This window comes from Zootoca vivipara, chromosome Z (genome assembly GCF_963506605.1).
Source record: "Zootoca vivipara chromosome Z, rZooViv1.1, whole genome shotgun sequence".
Taxonomy (NCBI): Eukaryota; Metazoa; Chordata; class Lepidosauria; order Squamata; family Lacertidae; genus Zootoca; species Zootoca vivipara.
This window is the reverse complement of record NC_083294.1, coordinates 33150096-33163816: the sequence shown is the minus strand read 5'-3', so window position 1 is coordinate 33163816 and position 13721 is coordinate 33150096. Positions and strand designations below refer to the sequence as shown.

The following is a 13721-nucleotide window of genomic DNA, read 5'->3' as shown; positions in this document are numbered from 1 at the left end:
GTATTCATGCCTGTTAGGTAAGTACCATTAAGCCCCATAGAAACAGAGAATATTAACTCTGAATTCTGATTTTCTCTAGGGATTCATGCTGATACTTAACTGAAAATACTAAACTACTATAATTCAATTATATTTTAAAACCTCTTCAGATTAGGTGTATTTGAGGGGGAAATACATTTGGTACTTGCTGTGTTTTGAGGCTTCCTTGGAAGAAAACCAAATTCACTCTGAATCTTGTCACAGAATGTAAACCTCAAGAGAGTGTCAACATTTAGCTCTCTCTCTCTCTCTCTCTCTTGTATGAAAAGAGAATGAAAGGCACTAATGAGGTAGAAGCCTAATATTTTCATTTGGCTCATGTGGGTGAATGCAAAAGCCTAGCCCAATAAAAGAAAGCTAGCAAATGTAAATGATTGCACTTAGATTTGGGGAATGGATAAACTTAAAAACTTTTGCCTGCAAATTTTTGCTATTACAGTGTTTGCAGTGGTACAACCAAGTAGTATAGATTTTATAGGTGCTTTGGTTTAGTTACATCTATTCTTTCAGTTGCTTTTCATCATGGTTGGGGGTGAGCTGAGTATTAGGCATTAACCAAGCAGTCCAATAAAATTACAAGTCTAGATTAAGCAGCCAGGATAGTCTGCAGCTTTATTAGCCCATGTAGGCCTCTCTTGGCTATCTCTACTGAACTGGTCATTGCAACTCCACTCTTTGGCTGTTGTGAAGCTGCAGTGAAACAAAGGCAAGCCAGCATCTGTTTCTGTAACAAGTTGTCACAATGGCACAGCTGAAACTTTTGCTTTTTTTCTGGGGGGGGGGGGGCGGCACGGGTATGCATACCCTTAAACATTTTGTGAATCTTTGTACTTTTATCCATTTACTGGATTTATTTTTCCTGATTTGAACTATAAAATGGTGATTTTCTTGAGTCAAAATGAGAGTACCCCTAAACCTTTTAAAAACAAACAAACAAACAAACCACTGGCTGAAACTATGAGGGAGTGAGTGAATCCTAGAGTCCTAGTGTCTCTAGTTTGAAACCCCTGGCATTGTACAGTCTTTGTTCTAGAGTTCTCATGATTATCCTTCAATTATAAAATAACAATATTTTAGTACAACTTATTCACTTCCCGTTTAATGAACAATATGCTATTTTTAAACACACATTAACACTGTCAATTTTAATTTTTTTCCTCCCCTGCTAGTGCATGTGTTCAACATGGTGCAGTGCCTTTGCAGCACCCTGTTGCCTTCAGTATGCAGTTAAATTAAGTTGTCAACCTGTTTTTAATTATTAGTCTGTCTCTCACTTTATTAAGCTAAATTAGAAGTGCATTTGTCTTGTCAGAGTGGGAAGGCCTTGTGTTTTCTGTAGGTTTAACTTGCAAACAGTGTTGTTTTAATAAAGTCATTTATTATCCCACCCCTATACTTTTCCCTGTACTGTCCACCTGGCCAGGAATTAACATAGGAAGAGCTGGAGCTATCATTCTTTGATCAGCTTTCCCTAGCCCTTTTGGTGCCTGATTGAGGTTCCGTTGTTTTGCTGAAAATGTGGCAACTGAATGGACTTTCACAGTTGTTTTTTGTGATGCTGATGTTCTTTTTCTGGTTGTGGTTGTGTTTGCTTTTGTTTCAAAGCAGCAAAGAAATACTAGTCGTGCACAACAATTTATATACTGTGGTTGAGAAATTACTCAATGAGTGCAGGGGGGAGAGACTCACTTGTAAATGAAAGCATTAAAATGTGCTGTTTAAAAGTTGGTATGCATTTTTTTTTCAAATTGGTATGTGATGTACTGTTACACTGTGGTTGCTAATGAAAATTCACAATATTTTCTAAATAACTGGAATAGATCTTCACCAAAATGGCATAAATGATTATGCATTCTGGTATGTTAAATTTTATTCCTGCATCTGTGACCGTTCTGTCAAATATAGCACCTTAAAATTCACGTTCTGTCTTAAATTCAAGATCTACCTTCATGCTTCAAAGCAGATCACATTATTCTACCATGTCAGTCAATCTGTGTCCAAAGCATATTGTGTGAGCACATTAATACAAGGAAATTAGGTACATCAGACACAATAAAGTGTGCCTTATGTGAGTGACATAGCTTCATTGGCAGAGGTCTTAGTACTGAATAACGAATTGATTAGTCAAACAATGAAAAAAACTACTTTCGATTTCTAAACTAGAGGACACTAAAAATGAATGTGGATTGAATTTTGTAACCTGGAGGGGGATATATTTGGCTGTTTTACAAATCTTTCTGCACACTGTGCCTTCTCCTTATGCACATCTTTAATGATGTACTCAACACATTTTATATAAAATGTTCACCCTTTTGTTATTCATTTCAGGACTTCCTTAGTTGATTATTAATCTTTGAACCTAGACTAGCATAATCAGCTGCTTCTCTCATGTGTGGAAATTTTTATAATTCCACTTCCCCTTTAAGTGGCAGCACCTTCTCAAGGTCTTCCAGTGCAATGCACAAAGGCCTGCTGTTTGAAAGCATTTTTCTCCCCCCTCGAATGAATGAGTGTGAGAAGGGTTTGGATCTCACCTTAAATATGAAAAGTATGAAAAGTGAGCTGTATGGATAGGCACTTCCATTAGTTCCTTGAGTAACATATGGTAAGCAATGGCTAGGATTTCTTTTGTTTTAAAAATTTAAAAACCACAAGTATTGCTTGAATTCACCTTTTGATCTTGCTAGGAAATGATTGAGCTAATACTCCTTTTAAGGAGTTGCATAGTTTGCATTGTTCCTTGCTGAATTTCTACAAGAACTCATTTTATAATTTACAGCTATAAATTATTTTCCCTTTCCTCTTCCCCACCTTCCTCTTGCCTCTCATCCAAGCTGTCTGGCATTTTGAATTATTAAAATGATTTTGCATGTCAAGATATTAGTGTAAGTATTAATATTATAAGGTAAATTCCAATTATACCTAAGTCATTTTTAATTGTTGTTTCAACTTCAGCAATATATATATGTGTGTGTGTGTGTGTATATATATATATATATATATATATATATATATATATATATATATATATATATATATATATACATACACACACACACACACACACACACACACACACATATATATATATATATATATATATATATATATATATATATATATATATATATGATTATTTTTAAGAGAATGCAGAAGCAGCATTTGACTTTGTGGCTTTGCATACTGTAATGTAGACAAAAGAGGCACCATGAATAGGTGAACTCGTGGTTGTACATTGCTGCTTTAATTGTTAGGCTTGGAGTAATGCAAAAACCTATCCAGCTGTCACCTCTCTCTCTCTCTCTCTCTCTCTCTCTCTCTCTCTCTCTCTCTCTCTCTCTCTCTCTCAATGTAAAGGGTCTCCACTTTTCACCAAAACAGCTTGACCGATTGTGTTCAAATGTCACATGTGATTATGTGAGGGATCACATAACGTTTGCATAGACACATGTCACACCCGTGACATGTAAATTAGGAAAAACACACTGTTCCAGACCTCAATACCCCCCAGAAGGCCGGGGATGCTGGGAAATTCTATCCGGAACCTCCACCCTCTCAACACAGTGCCATCTCCTGGCCAATGACTATAATATATGATTCAGACAGCTCCTTTTCCAAGGGTGGGGGCCAAGGTATGGAGTTACAGGGAGAGGGGCCAACACTCCCCGGGGGCAACAGAGGGAGGGGTATCCTACCGTCCTCCACTGGGGTATGGGGGCCCTCACTGGGCCACAGCAACATGTGGCCAGGTCCCGCTAGTTAATAAATACAGCTTGATGATTAGATGTAAGAAGTATATACAAGAAGTAAGCCTTCTCAGACTGCTTCTATTGAGATGCTTCATTGAGACTTGGCTTTCTAATCTGATGCCTAGTTTGGGAATGTATTGTTGAAGTCCTTATTTCGGTCCATTACTTCACCAGATGTTCAACTTGTTGAACTGCTTTAGAGTGTCCAGAGCCAGCAAAAGAATAAGACTCATCCTCTGAAAGGTTGGGGGCAAGGACATTCCCTTCTTTTGTTTCTCTTAGTTTTCAGATCCTTATTATTTTATTTTATTTTATATACTACCCTTTATCCGAGGATCACAGGGCAGTTTACAATATAAAAAACACAAAAAATACATAACATATGAACAAACAGGAACAATTATTCCCACATACAGTTAAAAAACACAGGTTGTTTAATTAGTCAGAGGCCTGGGAGAAGAGTAATGTTTTCACTTGGTGCCTCAAGATATGTAATGAAGGTGCTAGGTGAGGCTTCTAGAAGAGAACATTCCACTAAAGGGAGCCATCACATAAAAGGTCTTGTCCAGTATTGCCACTCATGGACCTCTCATGGAGGGGGCATACAAAGAAGGGCCTGAGATAATGAACCCTGGGTCTGTGTAGGTACGGTCTTGACCCATTTAAGGCTTTACAGGTCAAAACTAGCACTTTGGATGGGGCTTGGGAACTTTGGCAGTCTGTGCAGTTGGGCAAAGATTGGTGTTACATTCTGAAGCTGTCTTGTCTCGGTGATCAGCCCATCTTCAGAGGCAGCCCCATGTATAAAGTATCACAATAATCTAACCTAGAGGTTACCAGAGGATAGATATTATACATTCCACATTATGTACCTTTTGTGATGGTCTTTTGAGCTGCAATTCTTGCTTCCATTGTATGTTCTATCTGATGCCTTTCAACATTTCAAACAAAAAAATATACCAAAATAATTGCAATAGAGTGCTGATCAAATTCAGTTCAATCATGATGCTCACTTGATATTCTTGGGCCAGTCACACTCTTTCACTCTAACCTACTCTTCAGCAATTGTAGTGAAAAGTGAAATAAAAAATATTTAAATAAATTATCCAGGAGTTGATTGGCAGTTACTGAAAAATAATAATTCTGTTACCACTATATTCTTCCTTGGCTTCTTTGGCATGCTCCCATGGTCAGTAGATTATCATGTTTCCAGTTATCAGCTGCTGCCTCTCTGTTACTGCTTGCCTTCTAGTTACTGTCTATCTACACTCTTGGTCTTCACAATGGAAAGTTTCAGAAAGGAAAAGACTTGCAGTTACTACCAACATTTGTAAACTATTTTGCTGCATCAATAAAAATGAAGGAAGCTCTGCTGGCTCATGGGCTCAGTCATGAACTTCTAAGGTTCACCAATCTTTGTTCCACCGAGAGTCATTATATCCCAAACAATTGACAAGTCTTCTGCTTTATTCTCCATACATTATACTGCTATTGCAGCATAGACCTTTTGCACATACCCGCTTCATTAAACATGATCCCCACAATGTCAGTTACCAGTAATTTATTTCCTAGATTGAATGTTTCATTAAATTCTGATAAGTACAGAAGCCTCCCTGGGCTAGAATGATTATGAAAGACTCTTACCCTTTTAAAAATAACCCCCCCCCCGCCATGGAAAAGAGCAGTGTAAAACTGGGTGAAAAGTTCTCTCTATCTTTGACAAAACAAGACAAATGTAAACCTGTAGAAGGGAAACACTAACAATTTAAAGGCAATATCAGCTTTTTTTGTGGTGTTTGTTTGTTTTTCTTATACCTTTTTGTTCTTTGATGTTTTTGTTTTAAGAAAATCTTTGTGCTTAATTAAATTATACTGTAACGAGTGCTAACTTATTTTGGCAGCATATTTCAGTGTAGTGATTGAGCTAGATAAGGACCCATGTGACCAAAAAAGAAATGTTGTATTCAGCAGTTAACCTAAACTTTTAGGGACAGTATTTCTGATGAATTGCATTAGAGAGTGAAAATCCGAAATAATGCAGAAGACAAAAATACTGTAAGGCAAAGCAGAACACTCCATATGTGTTATTAGTTCCTCCCAGGTTGTATAACTGGAACAAAAACAAAAGCTCAAAAGATACTGTGTTTAATGCAGCACCAGCACAGTAGGTAATCTGATCATACTTTGGGGATCAAATCAGTACTGGCTTTGACAATGGTGCCTTCTTTATTGATTCTGCACAATACCTAAACTTGAAACCTCCTTTATGTAGGCAAATCCATTGGGACTTGAAGAGAACTCCTGATGTGCATACAGACTACCTAGAAACAGGAGTATGTTCCAGTTTTTCAGTTGCCAGGCATACTCTATTTTGCCTTGCTTCCCCTTCTCAACTAATCTATATATACTGAAGTGAAAGTGGAGCTGCTCTTTCTCCACCCCCAAATGCTTCAGACAGGCTGTGTAGGGTTGTGTTTGTTTTGGTGTATGAGGAGGAAGAAATTTCCCATATACCTTACATATTTTTCTGCTCATGTATTTGGTCCTTTATATCAATAATACCACTCACTCACTTATTTATTTATTTTATAAAAAAATCTTGAAAATATGCCCAGAGAAGGGGTGGTAGTAGAAGTGTTTTCCTGATTGACAGCATGGCAAATGTAACTGTGCACAGCCAATTTTCTACTGGGCCAGGGTAACAGAACTTGTTCTTAAACAGCATGTGGCAACCATATGCCCATGTGTTTGTGTAAATATGAATGATCCTTGCATTTCACCTTTTTATTGTTCAAATTATCTCCCCATGCCTCACTAAAGAACTACCGTTACAATGTTGATACATTTTAGGTGTTTAAGGAATTATTTATTCAAAACTCAATGATAATAAAGTTATAATAACACAATATCTGATATTAGGAGTTCAGTTTTGTCATCTGATATAATTTCAAGCTTGGTGTAATCAGCATGGTTATGAAAAAATGGGATCCTAATGATTATTTCTCTATTGTGAAAAGCAAAATAAAATTTTAGTTGGTAAAAATGTGTGAAATACATGCAACTGACAGAGTCCTGAAATGTTAGAGTTGGAAGTTACATCCTGCGCTTAAACCCCCTTCTGGGATAAAAACATTAATTTGATCCAGTGGTGTGTTCTGCTAGCCAGTTCCCTAGAGCCTACTCTTCAGGGTTCTGTCCTGTACATTTTCAGCTGTTTGAACAATGGCGTTTCTTCCATGTCTCTTGGAAATCTGTTTCATGATTTAATTGGTGTATGCATTTCCTCAGAAAAAAAAAGTGCATCCATAATTTGTAAAGTTCATAATTAGTTCAAATATTTGCTAGTCTGTTGCTGGAAACTTGTAAAAATGCAAATAGATACAGTATGGCAATTATGTTTTAAAGCATTTATTTTTAAAATGTGTTAAATAAGTTGAAAAAGCAATTATTGTTGTAGTTAGACTGTTTGATTTGAGATGCAGGGGTCCACAAATCAGCCAACACAAAAATGTGTGCATCTGCAAATTCATTTGTCATTCTTTTCCTGTTGGTGAATGTCCCGTCCACCCCACGCTTTTGACAATACTGGTGTGATTTAGACATAACCCCAAACCATGAAAATAACTTATATGCCCCCTTTCCCATCCTGACACCAATTAATTGCTAATGCTAGGGATGTAGGGAGAATTTGAAGCAGTTCACATTTAAAGGCAAATCTATAAAATTTGCACTTTCCAAAACAACATGAAAGCTGAAACACAGTCATCCTTCAAACTTACCAAATCAGGTATACAGCACCCCCCCAAAAAAAAACATAAAGAACAGTGTGTATAAAAACGAATACATTAGTTCAGTGGTTCCCAACAGGTGGTCCGGGGACCCCCAGGGGTCCGCGAGCTATGCCAGAGGGGTCCGCAAGATGCTATTAGAATAAAAAATATATTAAATATATTTCGTATGATAACAGATTTTTTGTTTTGGCTGCTTCCTGCATGAGCAGAGTCTAGCGCAAAACTAGAATTAGATAGAGGCAGTAGTTCTGCTGTATGCTGTTAGGTGGTGCTTTACAAACACTACTGTTTTGCAAAGAGGCAGTGCGCGCATTCTACTAACGCTCACCTCCCCAAGATGCTTTGCGCGCGTCGGCTTCATTTGTGCGCTACTGCGCAGGTACCCTGTCTTCTCCATTCCCCTCCCTCCTCCCTGGTGCGTGCTGCTTCTTTGCAAAACAGTAGTGTTTGTAAACAAAGCAAGCATTTTCTTCCATGTGTTTCATGAAAAACAAATATAGGAATCGGCTTGACATGCGGTCAGATTTCAGAGTGAAAGTTTCAAGTTTGGAACCTAATATTTCAGAAATAATTGACTCAAAGGACAGATTTAACTTATCTCAATAAGAACTGAAAAGTAAAACTAACTGTATACTGATGGAGTACTCTGTTGTAACTGTAAAAAACGTATAAATATAAAATATAAAAAGACTCTTAATTTGGCTCTCACTTTTTAATTTTAGGATTAGGAATTAATGGGGGTCCTTGTCACAATAGCGGCTCGATGAGGGGTCCTCGAGAAAATTTTGTTGGGAACCCCTGCATTAGTTCATACAGAAATACATCATATTAGGGGAAATTACTTTCAAAGATGTGTCCATTAGTCCAAACTGCATAGAAAATGTGTTTATTAGGATAAATTTCAGAAAAACTAAAATACTGAAGAATTTTCATGAGGATAAAAATAATCACAAATTGCTTATGAACTGTAGTGAACTGAATGAATGAACAAGAATTGGCAGATCCTTTAATCCCTACTAACTGCTTTCGTGAAATAATTTATTGCATTGCATCTGAACTGTCAAAACATGGGTTTGTAGTTACCTTCTAAACAGGAATGCAAATCAGGAAGAAGAGGGATGGGAAGGAGAACATAAATACGAGACTTATTTCCATGCTGTGAAACTGTGTCCAGATGATTACTTTAAAATGACATATGCTCTGTTCTGGACTGTTTGCATGTGAATAATATGTAGTTCAACACTATCAGCCGTTATCTCAACATATAATATAAGTAGACCTTACTGGTCATCTTCTTTGCATTCTGTAATATTCTTCTCTACTTGGAGAACTAGTACTGTATTCAGAGGATCCTGTAGCCATTGCAGCTGTATTTATACATTCTCACAGGGATTCCCAGTTCAGCCACAGGAAAAGAAAAACACCATTTTATTACTTAGTATTGACCCTAGCAACCTTTTAAAAAGTACCCAGAACTAGAGTGCTCATGTACTGGCAGCACAGATAATCTGAGGGAGGAGGATGTTTCCCACCTTGCCTCCTCGTTCTCTCCCTATTTGTGCAGCCCAATGCACAAGAGTCTAGTAAATTACTTGTCTAGGCAAATAAATGAGGCTTATGACCTTTCCTGGATTCCAGACACTTGCAAGGATGAATTGCTCCTTAAACAATCACCTGTTTAAAAGCTAGTTATGAATTATTTGTGCTTCTATGACTTGATAAAGAGAAAATTATGGTATGACAGGAATTCTTAACCTGTCTTTCATCATCACCAGGGGTGTGTTTTGCCATTCATGGTAATTGAAGCATTTTCTTCCTCTTTCTGTTTGTACATATATATGCACACTTGGAAACATACTTCTAAATCCAACTTGTATTCAACAAGCATAGATATGTTCCTGGATGATATTACAAATCTCTTCTCTGTAGTCATCAAAACCCCAATACTCCTGCTTCAGACTTTGCAATCTGACGATGTGGGCAAGAGATTTGGAGCTGTGAGACCATCTTGATTCTTGGCTTCTTAACTACACAGAGGAAGCCACATGTGACTGACTGCATGGGTTCAATGTGTGGTTGACTCATCACTGTAGGAGGAGGGGCAGATGCCGTAAGGAAACAGTGGTGTGTCTGCTCACAAAGAAGCCCACGTTTGACTCGGAGGACTACAATAGCTACTGCCTGGTCACTAATGTTCCATTCTTAGGGTGATTGAGAATGTGGTAATTAATCAACTCCAGTTACTCTTGGATGAAATGGATTATCTAGTTTCAGTCAGCTATGAGGATATTGGGATTAGGCAGAATAATATTCTGACATGGACTCAAGGCTGCTTACAGATAAAATAGGGACAGCTAAAAACATAGGGGAAAACCTATAATTAAAAAAACAATTAAACATTTATATATAAACTATATATAAATATAAAAGAGCTATTAAAACATAGAGTTATAATTAGAGTAAAAACAGCACAGCACCAGCCATTTCATTGAAAGCAGCCAGTTCCCAAAAACCTGTTGAAATAACCTGCCGGTGGAAGAACAACACAGAGGGAGCCAATCTAGGAAGGGAGTTCCAAAGTTTGGGAGTACCCACCGAGAAAGGCCCTTTCCTAAGATCCTACCTGGTGTCCCTGTGTGTGAGTGTTGTGGGACCAAGAAAAGGGTCTCCCCTGAACTTAGGCAAGTTTGTATGAAAGAATAGGGTTTTTTCAGATAGCTTGGACCTATGCCATATAGGGCTTTATAGCGCATAGCCAGCCGTTGTAATGAGGGAGTCAAATTCTTCCTATAACCAGCCCAGCTCCACAATCCGGCTGCAGCTCTTTGAACCAGTTGAAGTTTCTGAGCACTTTTTAAAAGAAGCCCCATGTAGACCATTAAGTATAAATGAAACAAATAATGCCTTTCTTCATCTTACTTGTTTTGTCTGGAACTGCACAAAATATTGCATACTAAGACATGTATAGTTATGATCGATAAAACCATTGATATTTTCAACACCTTTTCTAAATAATTAATGGTACTAAAGTTGGGTTTCTCACTGCAGTAGAACTATTAACTTACATTTTTAGGGAGCTTCTGCTGTAGCCCCCAAATTTCTTTTCTATGGCTTTTATTTGCTCTTTTTGATATTTGAAGTCAATTTATTAATTTATTTTTGATCTATATGTGTTTCACTCAAATGACACAGAAGTATTCCTCAGTCCTACTCTAGTGCACTTGACAACATGATTAATCAAGACTTGCATAAAATTGACAAGTGGACTTTTTGGACACTGATGATTATATAATTTTTGTGGGGTCACTTTGTGCGGTAGATGAAAGTTTTGGATGCTTTTTACTTGCTTTTGAAATAAATAACAGATGCTCCTTGAACATGTTTCAGCCATATTGGTCATGCAAAATGAGCAGTTTAATAACAGAAGCTCTTGCTGATTACAATTGTGATTGTGGAAAGCTTTGTCAATAGCACTGTTTCTTCTTCGCCAGAATACAATTATTCAGACTTTGTCCTTTTGCCTTTGTTGATACACAACATCCAAGATTCTGTCCTCTAAGATATGAAAGTTGTTCATTTTGACAATAATCTGTCAAATTTGAAATAAGTCATTATTGGGGTGAAAGTGGGGAAGAGGGAAACATTCAGTTTCCCTAAATGCAGCAGAGGTTTTTAAGGTCACTAATAAGACAGCAATTCAGAGAACACATTTGTTTACAAGCAAATGTGTTCTTGTCTGCTGAAGTGGTTATTTGTTGTTATTTTCATTTCTACACAAGCATTAGCACACATTGTGAGCACACATAGACACACACTCTTAAAAGATGTAATCAAAACAATGTTATATTGTATGACTGAAACAATCTTATATTGCTTCCCAGTTCAGCCCACTTCCACTACCCTTTCCTTACTCTGCCCCTTCCCACCCTGTGCTGATTTTCAACTATAAGTTTTCTGGATCAGAGAATTATACACTTATACTCTCTGAAGCTCCACTGGTAATCCTATATAATAAAGTCCAAGTTGTCCCTGTGTCCAAGCTGTCCCGTGTGTCCCTGGGGTACGGCGCATGTGCGCCAGGGACACAGGGATTGGACAGCAGAGACTGCACACGCGCACTCTCCCCCCCGCCTCCTCCAACCGCCGCTCCCGGCCAGAACATCAGGGAAGCGAGGGTGGAGGCCGGCGGAGACCTCCTCCTCACAACCCTCCCTGGCCCGTGAGAGGAGCGGCGGGAGGTCGCGAAGCAGCGGCAGCGAGGTAGGGGTTTGTGTCCCGCGTCCTTCCTGTCGGCGGCTGCGGGAGAGGAAGGAAGGAGGAGAAAGCAGCGCTTTCTCCTCCTCCGTTCCTGTCCTCCTGCCGCCGACAGCAAGGACAGGTCCCAGGGTTTGGAGAAGCGCTTTTGTGTTCTTAGATTCTATTTGTACCTTGTTCTTTCTTTCTTTTTTGTAATTCAAGGCCCTTTCATATTTGTATTGACAGTTCGAGTAGCATAAGTGTATCTCACACATGTAATATTTACATTCTGATACAGTCATTGTGTTTTGAGAAATACTGTGTAGGTTACATGGCACAATAAAATTTTAAATATTTTCTGTGAAACTGTAAGGGCTAGAGTTATACTTCTGATATTAAATGAAAGCTGAGAGGCCTTGTGTGTTTGTGTCTGCCTCCACAGCACTTTCAGGAATTTAGGAAATAGGTTTTGCTTCACTGATGACATCTCCGTTTGCCTCCTTGTGTGTTAACTTTGTCAGTGAAGCAAAGTATCAATGACCTTAGCAAGCACTTTCTGCATTGCTCTCTCTGTATGTCCAGAATAGATCATAGAATCTATTCCAGATTCTAGAGTGTATTCATTCATGACTGTAGACCAGCCTCATTGCTAACCCACCTCACTCCCAGTTTCTTAAAAAATAATAATCCTGTCTTATGAGTAAAAAGCAAGTTAGGAAAGCAGGCTGGAAATGGAGAAGAAGCATGCTCAGTTTTCTATCACTAAGTCAGCTATATTTCCATGTTAGTTATGGTGGCAGTTATTTCCCCTCCACTGTAGCCAGAACAGAAACACAAAGCTCTGGCCCTCTTTACCACCCCATTTACCTGCCTGCAGGGGATTTCATGCATTTGCTCATATGAACTCCAAGGGTGATCCAGGCGAGTGGTTAAAATACAAGACTGATTCAGAATATTTCAGATTATAACCACATTGTTATTTATTCTTAGTTTAGGAGACCTACCTCTCTGTCACTGCTTTTTTCCTTCCATGACGCAGAGTTGGAATAAGAGTTGGGTTGCTAGTGTGTGGCTAATTTAAGCAGTAACTTTATTGTTGCTATGGAAGAATTTCCAGAGTATTAGAAGTACTTGTAGCAAGATAAAACCATGTTACCCAAATTCACCACGTGTTTCAGAACTCTGAAAAACATAGTGAGTAGAGGGGGAACCAGTGTATTGAAGTGAATGAACAGTCCCTAGACAATGAAGAAATTTAGACTGTAGTGAAAAAAATGAACAAGATGTTTTTCAGCCCCCAAATCATGAACTATCTCAAGGCTCATGAGGCCATGGCCTTATAGAAACATGTCTATGTCTCATAAGTGCCAGGATGCGAGACTTCCTGTATCCACATCTATGACACTTTGAGTTCCATGATGGAAAAGGAGTAGGATATAAATGTAAATAAAAAATGGGGCCGGAAACAATATAACATCCTTAATAGTAAGTGAAAAGGTCATAGTATAGGAATAATGATATCAAGCAGGTTATTAGTCATTTATGGAAATACATTGGAATCTGATAGTTAAAGAACAGTAGTTTCTGTGGTGTAGAGTGTCTTTCATCAACAGAATTTTATATAAGAGTTGTTGACTCTTCCACGAACAGTCCATGATCTACTAGTGTTATACTTGTGGCTAACTTTGAAGATTTATTGGTTCTTTGTTTAGAATATGGCACCACTAACTGAAACCAATTATGGTAAACAAAGCTTACCTGCACTTAAAGCCAATTCCAGTTAGTAGCTAAGAGGCCATTTCTCTAACCTAGCCCCCAGTATACAAGGAACTAGCAAGGTCACTTATAATCACTTAAAGATTAAGGGGAGAGGGAAAGATACTCAAATATGATTTAATAAAACTTT

The 13721-nt window shown here is 38.2% G+C and overlaps 1 protein-coding gene across 7 annotated transcripts in view; it reads left to right on the top strand.

The window, feature by feature from the left end:
- DIAPH2 (diaphanous related formin 2) overlaps positions 1 to 13721 on the top strand; it is a 352029-nt gene that overhangs the window by 179733 nt on the left and 158575 nt on the right. The gene's annotated exons all lie outside the window — the stretch shown is intronic.